The sequence below is a fragment of the Chiloscyllium punctatum genome, chromosome 34, assembly GCF_047496795.1.
Source record: "Chiloscyllium punctatum isolate Juve2018m chromosome 34, sChiPun1.3, whole genome shotgun sequence".
NCBI lineage: Eukaryota > Metazoa > Chordata > Chondrichthyes > Orectolobiformes > Hemiscylliidae > Chiloscyllium > Chiloscyllium punctatum.
The window spans coordinates 14,548,616-14,561,221 of NC_092772.1; the positions used below are offsets into that span (position 1 = coordinate 14,548,616).

Consider the following 12,606-nt stretch of genomic DNA (forward strand, 5'->3'; position numbering starts at 1 on the left):
GAGTCTCTAGTCACTGTCTGAGCTCCCTGACCCAGTGTCCATCTAGGACACGAGCAGGGCGCTATGACTTCCCAATGTAGCAGAACACATTTTCCATCTGACAAGTATGTCTTACCATGTCTTAAAATACAACATGTCTGGAAAAACTTAATTAATTATTTCGAATGAAGTTAACATTCGGGAAATAGCAATAGGGTGAAGTCCCTTATTCAACTGTGGCTTACTGAGGGTAATTTACTATATTGGCTCACAATGTCACTTGTCCCTCTTATTTCTGACTTACAACAATTAACTGACAGTCACTAATAACAGTGTATTTATCAGCCAGTGACTTTACAGCCTTTTCTGTGATGGCTCTTGCATTTCTTTGAAACTCGGTGCAGGCAGGTCCCAGCAGCAGAAAGTTATCTCTCTGACTCCCAGGTACGTATAATCCTCCAGCTCCCACTCCACTCTGCTCCCTCACAGGGTCACCGTCTCTGTGACTCCCAGGTACGTATAATCCTCCAGCTCCCACTCCACTCTGCTCCCTCACAGGGTCACCGTCTCTGTGACTCCCAGGTACGTATAATCCTCCAGCTCCCACTCCACTCTGCTCCCGCACAGGGTCACTGTCTCTATGACTTCCAGGTACATGTCCTCCTCCAGGTCCAACTCCACTCTATTTCCTCACAGGGTCACCGTCTTTCTGACTCCCAGATACGTGTAATCCTCCAGCTCCCCCTCCATTCCATTCCCTCACAGGGTCACTGTCTCTGTGACTCCCAGGCACGATAAGGCCATGATCTTCAGTGCTGATTTCTATCCTCCCACTTTGCTGCCTCTGTAACTCCCAGGTGTGAGTGATCCTCATGCTTCTGCTCCAAGTTGCTCCATCACACGGTCACTCCCTCTGTGACTCAGTGCTGATTTCGAGCCTCCTGCTCTGCTGCTTCTCCAACTTCAAGTCCCAGTCGGCCTCGATCCTCGCTGCTGATTTATATTCACCCGCTCTGTGCTGATCTCTCTCAGGTTCTCTGTCCTTGGGACTCCCAGGTAATGGTAGGCCTCAAGCCTCAGCTGAGATTTATAACATCCCATTCTGCACTGCTGCCTTACAGAATCACCGTTGTGCCTGGAAAACAGTGGAAGAGAGGAAAATTAGACAGAGCAGAGGGTGTTACAGTGATTGAGCGAGCTATATGGGATGGAACGGGTTATCTGGGGAGCTAGGAAGACCTGTAGTAACTAAAGACGTTTACTGGAAGATACAGTGAGAGTTTCAGACACTGAAGAAGGCAAAGGAAACAGAGACCTTGTGGCTTGTTCATGACAGAGCTATGTAGAGTCTAAAGGGCTTTTTCTGAACTGGTTACGGTGATGTGTAGACTTCAATAAAAGGAAATTGACATCCAGCAAGTGTTGTTTGGTCCTGGAAACTTGGATGGAGACATGGATGTGACAGACTTGGATGTGACAGAGTGAGAAGACTTGCAGTAACTGGGGGAAATATAAACCTTTAGGGCACTGGTGGTTTTCAAGGACCCTCAGAACACGAGGAGGTGCAGAGAATGGGAGCATTCCAAATAGTGGGATTGTAGGGGCTGGAAGTCCTGAGATGGAGAAGGAGGAAGAAAAGTGCCAATTTAACACATCCAACCATTGTAATTATCGAGATTTAAGGAAGGGAACCTGTTCTATCATTGATTGCAGTTATATGGAGAGTAACAGAAACTGAAGGAGTTACAAATTTAAAAAGGGAGAGATTTTGGGTGATCAGAAGTTTAAACAAGAATAAAGAAATTTCAGTGATCTCTAGCACAGATGGGAAAGGAGGAGGTGAGATATTGTGAGGAACTGTCAGATTTATATGGCAGGGAGGATGTCAGATATGAAAGGGAGAGCTGCATTCTCTCGATGCAGTTACAGACATGAGGAGTGTGGTAGCGCCTGCTGGAGGGTACACAGATAACAACAGCAGTGGCTCAGGAAGGCAGCTCACCACCACCTTCTCAGGGACAACTCAAACTCAACAATAAATGCTGGCTCAGCCAACAAAGCTCATGTTCACCAATGAATGAAGGAATAAAAGATCTACAAGTAGCACTGAGGTCACTCAGGAAGGATCTTTCAACAGCACTTCACAAACCCGGAACCACTATACCCTGGAAGGACAGGAGCTCCGGGTGCACGGGAACACCAACATTTCCAAGGTGCCCTCCAGGCCATGCTCCATCCTCCCAGCACTGTGTCTGGCCCTACACCCAAAGGACTGCAATGGGTCAGGAAGGCAGCTCCCCACCACCTTCTCCAGGGAATTACAGATGGGAAGGGAATGGGGAAACTCTGCTGTTTACACCCAGACAGAAAAATAAATCCAGCAGTGGGTGTGAAATGAAATTTCCGTTTCAGAACAAAATGCAGAACATGGATAGAGGATTTGTCTGATTGGCACAAGGCAGAGAGTGTGAAGAAAGGGGTCTTTTTCACGATGGGAACTGGTGATGGGGGAGCTCCGCAGGAATCAGTGTTGGGACTACACTCTACACGTTATTCATTAAGAGTCTGAACAAAGGATGTGAAGGGGTACGAGAAATGGGTTTCCAAGAAAGATCTCAGGGATGAAATTTGTGTCATATGAGGAGCAGGTGAAGTCTCTGGGTCTGCACTTGATGAAGTTTCAGAGGCGACGGCAGAATCTCATTCAAACTTACAGAATACTGAGGGGCCTGGATGGAGTGGACGGGGACAAGATGTTTCCATGAGCAGGAGAGACTAGGGGCCAAGGGCACAGCTTCAGAGTGAAGGGACGGCCCTTTAGAACAGAGATGTGGAGGAATTTATTCAGCCAGAGGGTGATGGATCTGTGGAACTCACTGTCTCATGGGGCTGTGGATGCTAAGTGATTCAGTGTATCTTACTCAGAGATAAGCAGGTTCTGGATGAATAAGGAGATCAAGGGTTACAGGGAGTGGGAGAGTGGGGTTGAGAAACAATTCATACACAATGGAATAGTGGAATAGACCTGATGGATTAAATGGTCTAATTCTACCCCTATATATGATGGTCTTATGGACTGCGCTTATATTCCATAGGTTTCTAAGTGTGCAGTTAGTATTTCTGGCATCTCGTTTAACATACATCCCAGCACTTTTGTGATTATTGCTGTCAGCTCTTGGTTTCAGATCGACTGCAGAAAGCTACGCTATGGTACAACGTGGGAATCCTGGTGTATAAATCTCAGAAAGGTTGCATACAGGGCCAGCAGGACATAGAGAATGTAAATGGAATGCTGGCATTGATTTCAAAGAGAATGGAGAATAAAAAATAGGGAAGGCTTGTACTAAATATAGAGGACTCCAGTCAGCCCGCACTGAGAATACTGTGAACAGGTTTGGTCCCCTATCTGGAGGGAAAATGCCCTTGCATTGGAGGCAGCCCAGAGAAGGTTCACCAGGCTGCTCTTCAAAATGGAGGGATATTGATGAGAAGAGGTGGAGAGGTTGAACTTGCCATCGTTAAAATTTAGAAAATGAGGCAAATTTATTGATACACCAAAGATTTTTGTGTTCTGACAGATTCGGTACTGAGACATTGTTTCACTGAGCAAGAATCTGTAACCGGAGATGAAGGGGAATACAGTTACCAGACAAGCTAAGAGAGAAAAGCTGGGCTGTAGAGACTGGAGGATGTTACAGAGTTCGGTGGTCAGAGATCAGATGGTGGTCGGGCTGAAAGATGTCAAGTAGAGTTACAGGATTATCAGTTTTGAAGGATTTACAAAGACCGGGAGGAATATAGGGACTAGAGATTACACAGTAGTAGTTGGAGCTACAGAAGTTTTTAGAGAAAGGGAGTATTATAGGCACTGGAGAGAAGACAGATGGGGTGGTATTGGAGCTACAGGAGTTTAGAGAGAAAGGGAGGATTGGAGGGACTGGAGAGTACACAGGTAGGGGTGGTAGTTGGAGCTGCAGGAGTTTATAGAGACCGGGAGGATTGTTGGTGCTGGGAATTATACTGACATGGACAAGAGTTGGAGCTGCAGGAGTGAGTGAGATAGGGAGGGTTGAAGGGGCTGGATTAGTTCACACAGCCAGGGAGAAGTGTAGGGATTGGAGGAGCCAGAGATACTGAGGGTTGTAGGGCTGCATAAGTTCAGAGAGTTGCTGAGGACTGTGAAGGCAGGTTTACAGCATTCCCATCAGTTACACAGAGATGTGGAGTGCTGTTCTGGAGGAGGTTACAGAAATCAACTGGGTTGCAGATACTGGAAGATACTACAAAGACAGTGAGCTGTAATATTTGAGGAGGTTTCAGGGACAGGGTGCGTTGAGGAGTTGACGGCTGCTACAGGTGTTAAACATGCTGTAAGGGATCAATAACCTTACATCGATCAGGGGGATTGGAAACTCTGGAGATAAAGAATGAGAATTGCAGTAACTGAAGAATATCACAGAGATGGGGAGGAACATATGAGTTAGAGGAGTTATAACATGAGATGGGCTGTATTCAACGGAGTCAGGGAAGATACAGGGAGATCTGAAGGGACTACAGGTGATCAAAAGGACAGTGAGGCTTCTCACTGTCGGATTGGGTCAGTTTACACAGGCAGGGGGTATTTTATGGAATTGTGTTACTAACAGAGATTAAGAGAGTTGTATAGAATTGAGGAAAGAACAGAGATATGGAAGGCTGTAGTTAATGAAGACTTTTGTTGATGTCAGATGCTGAGGTTCTGGAAAGAATATGGACCGGCAAGCTGTACAATCTGTCAGAGCTTACAGAGACAGGAACAGCAATAGATCCTGGAGATACTAACACAGATAGGGAGTATTGCAGACACTGGAGGAGGTTTCAGCTTGAGGGATGGTTGTAGGGGAGTGTAACGTTTACACAGATAGGGGTCTAAGAGCTGGAGAAGATTATGGAGATGATTAGATTGGTGGGGAGACCGGAGGAGCTTACATTGACAGGGCGGGTGATAGCGACGGGAGAATGTTTCATAGATAGGAAGTCTTGTAGAAACTGGTCAGGAGAGTCACAAGAATTGGAGCTGGTTCCACAGATCGGGGATTTTACAGGGTCCTGAGAGGATTACGCAAATAGGGAGGTTTGTAGGATGTCCACATTTTCAGAGTGTTTCAGGAATGGAAAAGTTTACACAGTTAAGGAGGGATGTTGGAGCTGTGGGAGTTCACAGAGACTCGGAGGTTTGAAGGGGTTGGGGCTGATTATGGATAGAGGGATATATTTAGGTACAGTAATATGGAACGCAAAGGGAGAATTTAGATTAGGTTCCCTACAGCATGAGAACAGGTACTTCGGCCCAACAAGTCCACGCCAACTCTCCAAAGAGTAATCCACCCAGACCCACTTCTCTCCGACAATGCAACTAACACTATGGGAAATTTAGCATGGCCGATTCACCTGTCCTGCACATCTTTGGACTGTGGGAGGAAACTGGAACATCTGGAGGAAACCCACGCAGACACAGGGAGAAGGATCAAACTCCACACAGACAGACAGTCACCTAACGCTGGAATCGAACCTGGGTCCCTGGCACTGTGAGGCACCATCGCTCACCACTGAGCCACCGTGCTGCCAAAATTGCAGAGTTACAGAAAGGGAGAGTGTTTGAGGTGCTGGGAGGACTGTAGGGAGTGGACGAGCAAACAGAGATGTGGAGTGCTGCTGTGGCTTGAAAAGGTTCTGGAGGTGCTCATATCAATAAGGAGGTGGGTAGGGTTGGGAGAAGTTTACTGTGGTCGTGTGGTACTATAGGCCAGGAGGCAGGAGTGTGATCGGAACTGCAGAAGGTTACAGTGATATCATGTTTTCTTGGGGCTTGAGGAAGGTACACAGGTGCGTATTTTGCTCCAGGCTGGAGGATTTTACAGAGATGGGTGCACTGTAAGTATCGTGCAAAACTACAGAAATGGGAATTATTGTACTGAGTGCAGGATGAGATTACTGAGCTTGGGCATGTTATAGACATTGGAGCAATTTACATAAAGGGAGAGTCGTCAGCATCGGAGTAGGTTTCAAATATACAGCGGGAATTTGGGAGGGGTGGAGGTAACAGAAATAGGAAAATTTCTGGGAATTACAAGACATTGGCACAAACAAGTTAGACCGAAAGGCATGTTTCCTTGCTGTATGACTCTATCGCATGACAAGAGATAGCGTGAGGAGGGAATATAGAACAGAAAGATCCCATGTTTCAATACCATCTCCTTAAGGGAGGCCTGTTTTCCCCTCTGTTGAACTGATCCTCACTAAGACAGCACAGGCCTGGATTGATAACAGTCAACTTACTGTATTGACATAGGAAGGCTCAATACAACAGAGATGTAAATTAACAAGAGGTGGGGATTGAGCCTGAGACCATCATACTCTGTGTTCATGCTTCAACACTGTATCGATGTCATATCTTCTGGACCAAAGTTTGATCCCTTAAATACACTCTGCTCTGTTCACTGTGAGTGATCTTACCTCGCTGCAGGATTTACTGAAGGCTCCAGATCTCACTCTCCATCTCTCTGGCTGACCAACTGTCTTCAATGTGGTGATGGACGAGACAGGAATTGGGAATTCTGTTGAGTCAGGAGCATCCTGAATATCTACAGGAGATAGAGAAACAGACAGAATGGGAAATTCGACTGATGTAGTGAGGGTTACACTTGGAGAATGGCACTGAGTCCCACAGAGATTTGGAAAACCCCAGTCTCCATCCCTGGTCTGAGTTGCCTCATCTCCCTGGAGTGGAGAATTCTGTTGGCTCAGGATCTGGAGTAGCTGCAAAAGGTGCAGTCACCAGCATCAATTAGACCCTCACAGTGACAGATACCACATGGAGAGAGACTGTGTGATATCACCAGAGTGCAGGAAGGCATCAGGATCAAACCACGGTCTGGAAGAAGGTGCTCTGGGAGCAGTACTCAGGGATGAGGGAGCTATCAGTAGACCAGGCAATGACCTCCTTTACTCTCACTAGACTGTTCATCCAGAATTTAACGCCGACCAGATATCCTTTCCTAATTTAATGCCAGAGTCAGGGATACCCATCTAACCACTTAATAATAACGTTTCAGTAAGCAAATCTGTTCTAGGCTGCCTGTCTGGCCTACATATGAATCCAGACCCAGCGCAATGGGATTGACACTCAAATGCCCACTGTAATGATCTGGGAAGCCACTCAGCTCTAAGGCTGGTCAGGGTGGGCATGCGATGCTGGCCAGCCAGAGACAGCAACATCCCATGAGTGATTTAAAATCAACACTGCTGGGAGCAGTGTCCTAGCCAATCATGTTGGTAGGTTTATGGACAGGGCTTTAAACTGACATGGAGGGTGCAGGGACAGGGTTCAGGTGAAAGGAGCTTTCCAAATCCAAAGAGAAAATGTGAAGCCTCGGAAAAGCATGGGAATGTGGCTGAAGACATGCAGAAAACCACATGCAGTGGTTAGCACTGCTGCCTCACAGCGCCAGAGACCCGGGTTCAATTCCCGCCTCAGGCGACTGACTGTGTGGAGTTTGCACGTTCTCCCCGTGTCTGCGTGGGTTTCCTCCGGGTGCTCCGGTTTCCTCCCACAGTCCAAAGATGTGCAGGTCAGGTGAATTGGCCATGCTAAATTGCCCGTAGTGTTAGGTAAGGGGTAGATGTAGATGTAGATGTAGGGGTATGGGTGGGTTACGCTTCGGCGGGGCGGTGTGGACTTGTTGGGCCGAAGGGCCTGTTTCCACACTGTAAGTAATCTAATCTAATCTAATCTAAAAAAGAACAGGAAGGGACAGAGTTTAACTAAAACTGTACATTAATGAATCGGTTTGTGACAGGACATTGTGGGGAAGAGGAAATTATAATGTTGTTTTGATTTGGAATGGACAAAGTAACCACAATAAAGTAATAGACTTGGGACACAGAGATAAATGAGACTTAGTCACAAGACAGACGTGATTACAGGGTGAACAAAAGGTGGAACATAAATATTCAACAGTAAACAACCTGACAGGATCTCAGGCAGAATGGAAAAGCAAGATGGGAACCCTGACACTAATGGATAACAAAGGCATTACAGAGAAAGCATTTGGCCTCAGATTATGCAGCTGAATCAGCCCGAATACAAATTCTGATTGCTATGTGTCAAAAACACAAGCAGGAGAACAGTTTTTATGCTGCCTTGCAGTATTTCTTTGCTCATCCCTGCATTAAACAGGAATTCATTACAAATTGTAGCAAAGGTGGTGTGATACTTTTTGGAGACTTCAATCTTTGTATAATCTGGGACAGACACATTGGCAAGACTGATATTATCCGAGATCCTCCTTGAATGATTTTGTCAATGTTTCTTTGAATAACACATTCTGCAAATAGCTAGGGATGTAATTATCTCAGATCGACCGTTGGGTGATGAAGCTGAGTGAATGAGTAATATCACATCGAGATCCTCCAAGAAATTATACCAGAATTCAAAGAGATTATGACATTTTAAAGTGACCATAAAGCACACCCGAGCATCACTAACAAAGCCCATTATATGAGTTTGAGAGAGAACTGACCAAGGTAAACAGGGGGAACAGACTGAAATGTCAGGCTGTAAATGAACAGTGGAACACATTTAGAGCCAGAGAGACCTAGAGACGTACAGCACATAAACGGACCCTTCGGTCCAACTCGTCCACGCCGACCAGATGTCCTTTCCTAATCTCGTCCCATCTGCCAGCACTTGGCCCATATCCCAATAAACCGGTTTTATTCATATACCAATCCAGATGCTTTTTGAATGCTGCAATTGTACCAGACTCCACCACTTCCTCTGGCAGTACATTCCATACATAACCACACTCTGCGTGAAAAGGTTGCCCCTTAGGTCCCTTTTAAATCTTTCATCGCTCACCCTAAACCTACGCCCTCCATTTCTGGTCTCCACTACCCCAGGGAAAAGACCTTGCCTGTTTATCCTATCCATGCCCCTCATGATTTTATAAACCTCAAGAATGTCACCCCTTAGCCTCTGACGCTCCAGGGAAAACAGTCTCAGACGTTTCAGCCTCTCCCAATAGCACAAATCCTCCAATCCTGGCAACATCCTTGTAAAACTTTTCTAAACAATTTCAAGTTTCACAACATCCTTCCAATAGGAATAAGACCAGAACTGCTTGAAATATCCCAAAAGTGCCCTAACCAGTGTGCTGTACAGCTGCAACATGACCTCCAAACTCCTATAATCAATGCTCTGACCAATAAAGGCAAGCATACCAAACACCTTCTTCACTATCCGCTTACCTGGGTAACACTTATGGGGCATGGGTGTGGACATGGATTGACGATGCGTGTGGTGGGCGGGGGGGGGGCGGTGTTGAACGGGTTTGGGGATGGGCTAAGGGTGATGTAGGATGTGTCTGGGAGTTGGGGGCAGGCGGCAGGTGGAGAGTGGTGTCAGACGGTTTTGGGGGCAGAATTCTCTGTTGGGACGGGTTTGGGGGGGTGACGTTGAGAGGCGGATGGGGGCGGTGTTGGATGGGTTTGGAGGTGAGCGGGGTGTGTTTTTGGGTGTCTGACAGGGTGTGGGGGCTCGTTCATGGCTTGCTGCTGCCTAGTCACCTGAACAGGGAGCAGACTGGACTGAAAACTCCGAGCCCCAGAGGAAAGGTATTGAATCGATTAACCGAATAATCAATTATCTGAACGAAATAGTGCCCGCCCATCTCGTTCAGATAATCGAGGTTCCACTGTAAACCATCTGGACTATACCCTAGTGTTGTGTGAGTTTTACCTTCACCCAATCAACCGCTGCTCAATGGCCCCAATATTGGCCCAGTTCCAGTTTAAGACCTAAATCTGTCAACCTGTCTGATCTTTTTCCACAACGATGTTAAAACAAAGACAGTTGTGGTGACTGGACGCAATGTGCTCTCCGACTGACGCTTCACTCAATTGCCTGACCTCATTTTAGATTAGATTACTTACAGTGTGGAAACAGGCCCTTCGGCCCAACAAGTCCACACCGACCCTCCGAAGAGCAACCCACTCAGACCCATTCCCCTACACCGAACACTAAGGGCAATTTAGCATGGCCAATTCACCTGACCTGCACATCTTTGGACTGTGGGAGGAAACTGGAGCACCCAGAGGAAACCCACGCAGACACAGGGAGAATGTGCAAACTCCACACAGTCAGTCGCCTGAGGTGGGAATTGAACCTGGGTCATCTGGCGCTGTGAGGCAGCAGTGCTAACCACTGTGCCACCGTGCCGCCCACCATTTTCTGAGGAGAGGTCCAGTGTTGCACCCCCCTGAGTAGCATAGCGCCCTCTACGTCTTGATTGAGGAAACTTTCTTGGTCACATTTTACAAATTCCACCCAGTGTGGGCCTTTTACACTCTGGGTGACCCAGCCAATCCAGGGGAAGTTAAAATCTCCATCCAATACTACTCTATTATTTTCATAGGTGCCTGCAAACTCACTACACATTTGCTCCTCTCGTACCTGCTGGTTATTTGAGGGTCTAGAACACGATCCCAGCAGACTGACCGCCTGCTCTTTGTTTCTAACTTTTAAATTTATGGCCTCATTTGATGACTGCTTAACAGAATTGTCTCGATACACAGGTATCATGTCCTTCCGAATCAAAAGGACATCTCCCCCTCCTCACTTACTTGCCCTTCTGTCACGCCTGTAGTTTCTTTATCCTGGAACACTGAGCTGCCAGTCCTGCCCTTCTCTCAGCCATGTTTCTATTATGGCTATAATATCCCAGTCCCCAGAGCTAATCCATGCTCTGAGCTCGTCTGCCTTACCAGTCAGGCCTCGTGTGTTGAAATAAATGCCCTTTAAACCAGATATCTTTCCCTCCCTCAACTGTGCCCCTGGATATCCTGAATAGGTAACTTGCTCTTGATGGCTGATGTATTTCCCCTGAGTTTTCGATGGTCCCTCTCTCACTCAGAGTCTCAAACTAGTTTAAATCCTCCTGGGTAACACGAGCTAATCTCCTCCCTGGGATACTTGTGCCCCTTTGCTTCAAATGCAAACCATCCCCTTTGTACCGGTCCCCTCTACCCCAGAAGAGATCCCAATGACCCCTGAACTGAAAACCCTGCCCACTATACCAACTCCTCAGCCACACATCAATCCAGCCTACCTTTCTATTTCTATCCTCACTGGCACTTGGCACTGGGAGTAATCAGGAGATCATTAAGGTCAATATCCTGCTTTTTTAACTTCTCACCTGACTCCCTGTACTCATTTCACAGGACCCCATCCCTTTGTCTACCTCTGTCATGTGGACCGATGTGCACAATGACCTCTGGATGTTCACCCTCCCACTTCATAATGTTCAATAATGACTCAGAGACATCCTTGACCCTGGTACCTGGGAGGCAGCACACCATCCTGGGGTCTCTTCTGGATCCACACAGTCTCCTGTCTGTCCCCCTCACAACTGTGCCTCCTATCAGTATCACAATCATTACAGAGGATCTGGCTAACATAGACTGGGAGGAACTCCCTGCAGTTGGGTCCATGTTAGGAAAGTGGAGTATTTTAAAGTGATGCATTGAGAACGCAGGGCCAGTGTGCTCCTTGAAGAGTGAATTATAAAGGCAGCAAGTCCAGGGAATACTGATCAAGTGATGTCGTGAGTTTGATAAAGGAAATACAGTGCAATAAAATCAGGTGAAGCCCTTCACAAGTATAGAGAGTGCAAGGGGATTGTGGAAAATGAGGGACAAACAATGGTCATGAAATATATTTGGCAGATACGATTGCAGAAAAGCCATAAGTATTTTATCAGCATCGTGAGAGTCAGAGGATTCCCAACGAAAGAGGGAGGCCTGTGAGAAACCAAAGGGACAATCTGTGCATGGAGACAGAGGAAGCAGGTGAGGTCTTCAATGAATACTTCCCATCTGTGTTCACACAGGTGAAAGACACTGTCGCCGGGGATTTCAGTTGGGATGCTGAGGTTCCAGAATATGTTAAGATCAATAAGGAGGAGGTATTAAATGTTTTCACAGGCATAAAGGTGGAGAAATCCCCAGTGCCCAGGGAAATGTATCCCAGGCTGCTATGTCATTCAGAAAAGGACATCTGTCCACCCTCACGTTTACTGCACGACTTGGCCACAGCAAAGTATTTGCCTCCCAATTACCCTCTTCAAAGGCCAAGCAAGTTACTCAGTTCAAGGGCAGCTAGGACTGGGCAAGAAAGGCTGGTCAGCCAGAGACACCCACATCTCATACCTGATTTAATAAATAATCCATTAGGATGGTCCCACTGGAACCGTGCTGGGACCAGGGTCCTGGCCAATCATGTCAGTAGGTTTATGGACAGGGCTTTAAACTGACAGAGAGGATGCTGGGACAGGGTTCAGGTGAAAGGAACTTTCCAAATCCAAAGAGAAATGGTGAAGCAATGGAACAGCATGGGGATGTGGCTGAAGACAAGCAGAAAGGAACAGGATGGGACAGAGTTTAACTAAAATTGTACATCAGCGAAAAGATTTGTGACAGAAAACTGTGGGAAAGAGTAAGTTATTTTTTTTTAAATGGACAACGTCACTGTAATAAGGTAGATGGATTTGTGACACAGAGATAAAAGATTTAGACACCAGGGAGACATGG

General features: G+C 46.7%; 1 long non-coding RNA gene across 1 annotated transcript; it reads right to left on the reverse strand.

Annotated features, from left to right (window-relative positions):
• Positions 1-293: 293 nt before the first annotated feature.
• On the reverse strand, positions 294-6,571 carry LOC140458990 (uncharacterized). The gene is made up of 2 exons (XR_011953799.1): positions 6,475-6,571; positions 294-1,114 (listed from the first exon to the last, which is right to left on the reverse strand). It is a non-coding gene; the product is annotated as an uncharacterized lncRNA (long non-coding RNA).
• Between the last annotated feature and the right edge of the window lie 6,035 nt (positions 6,572-12,606).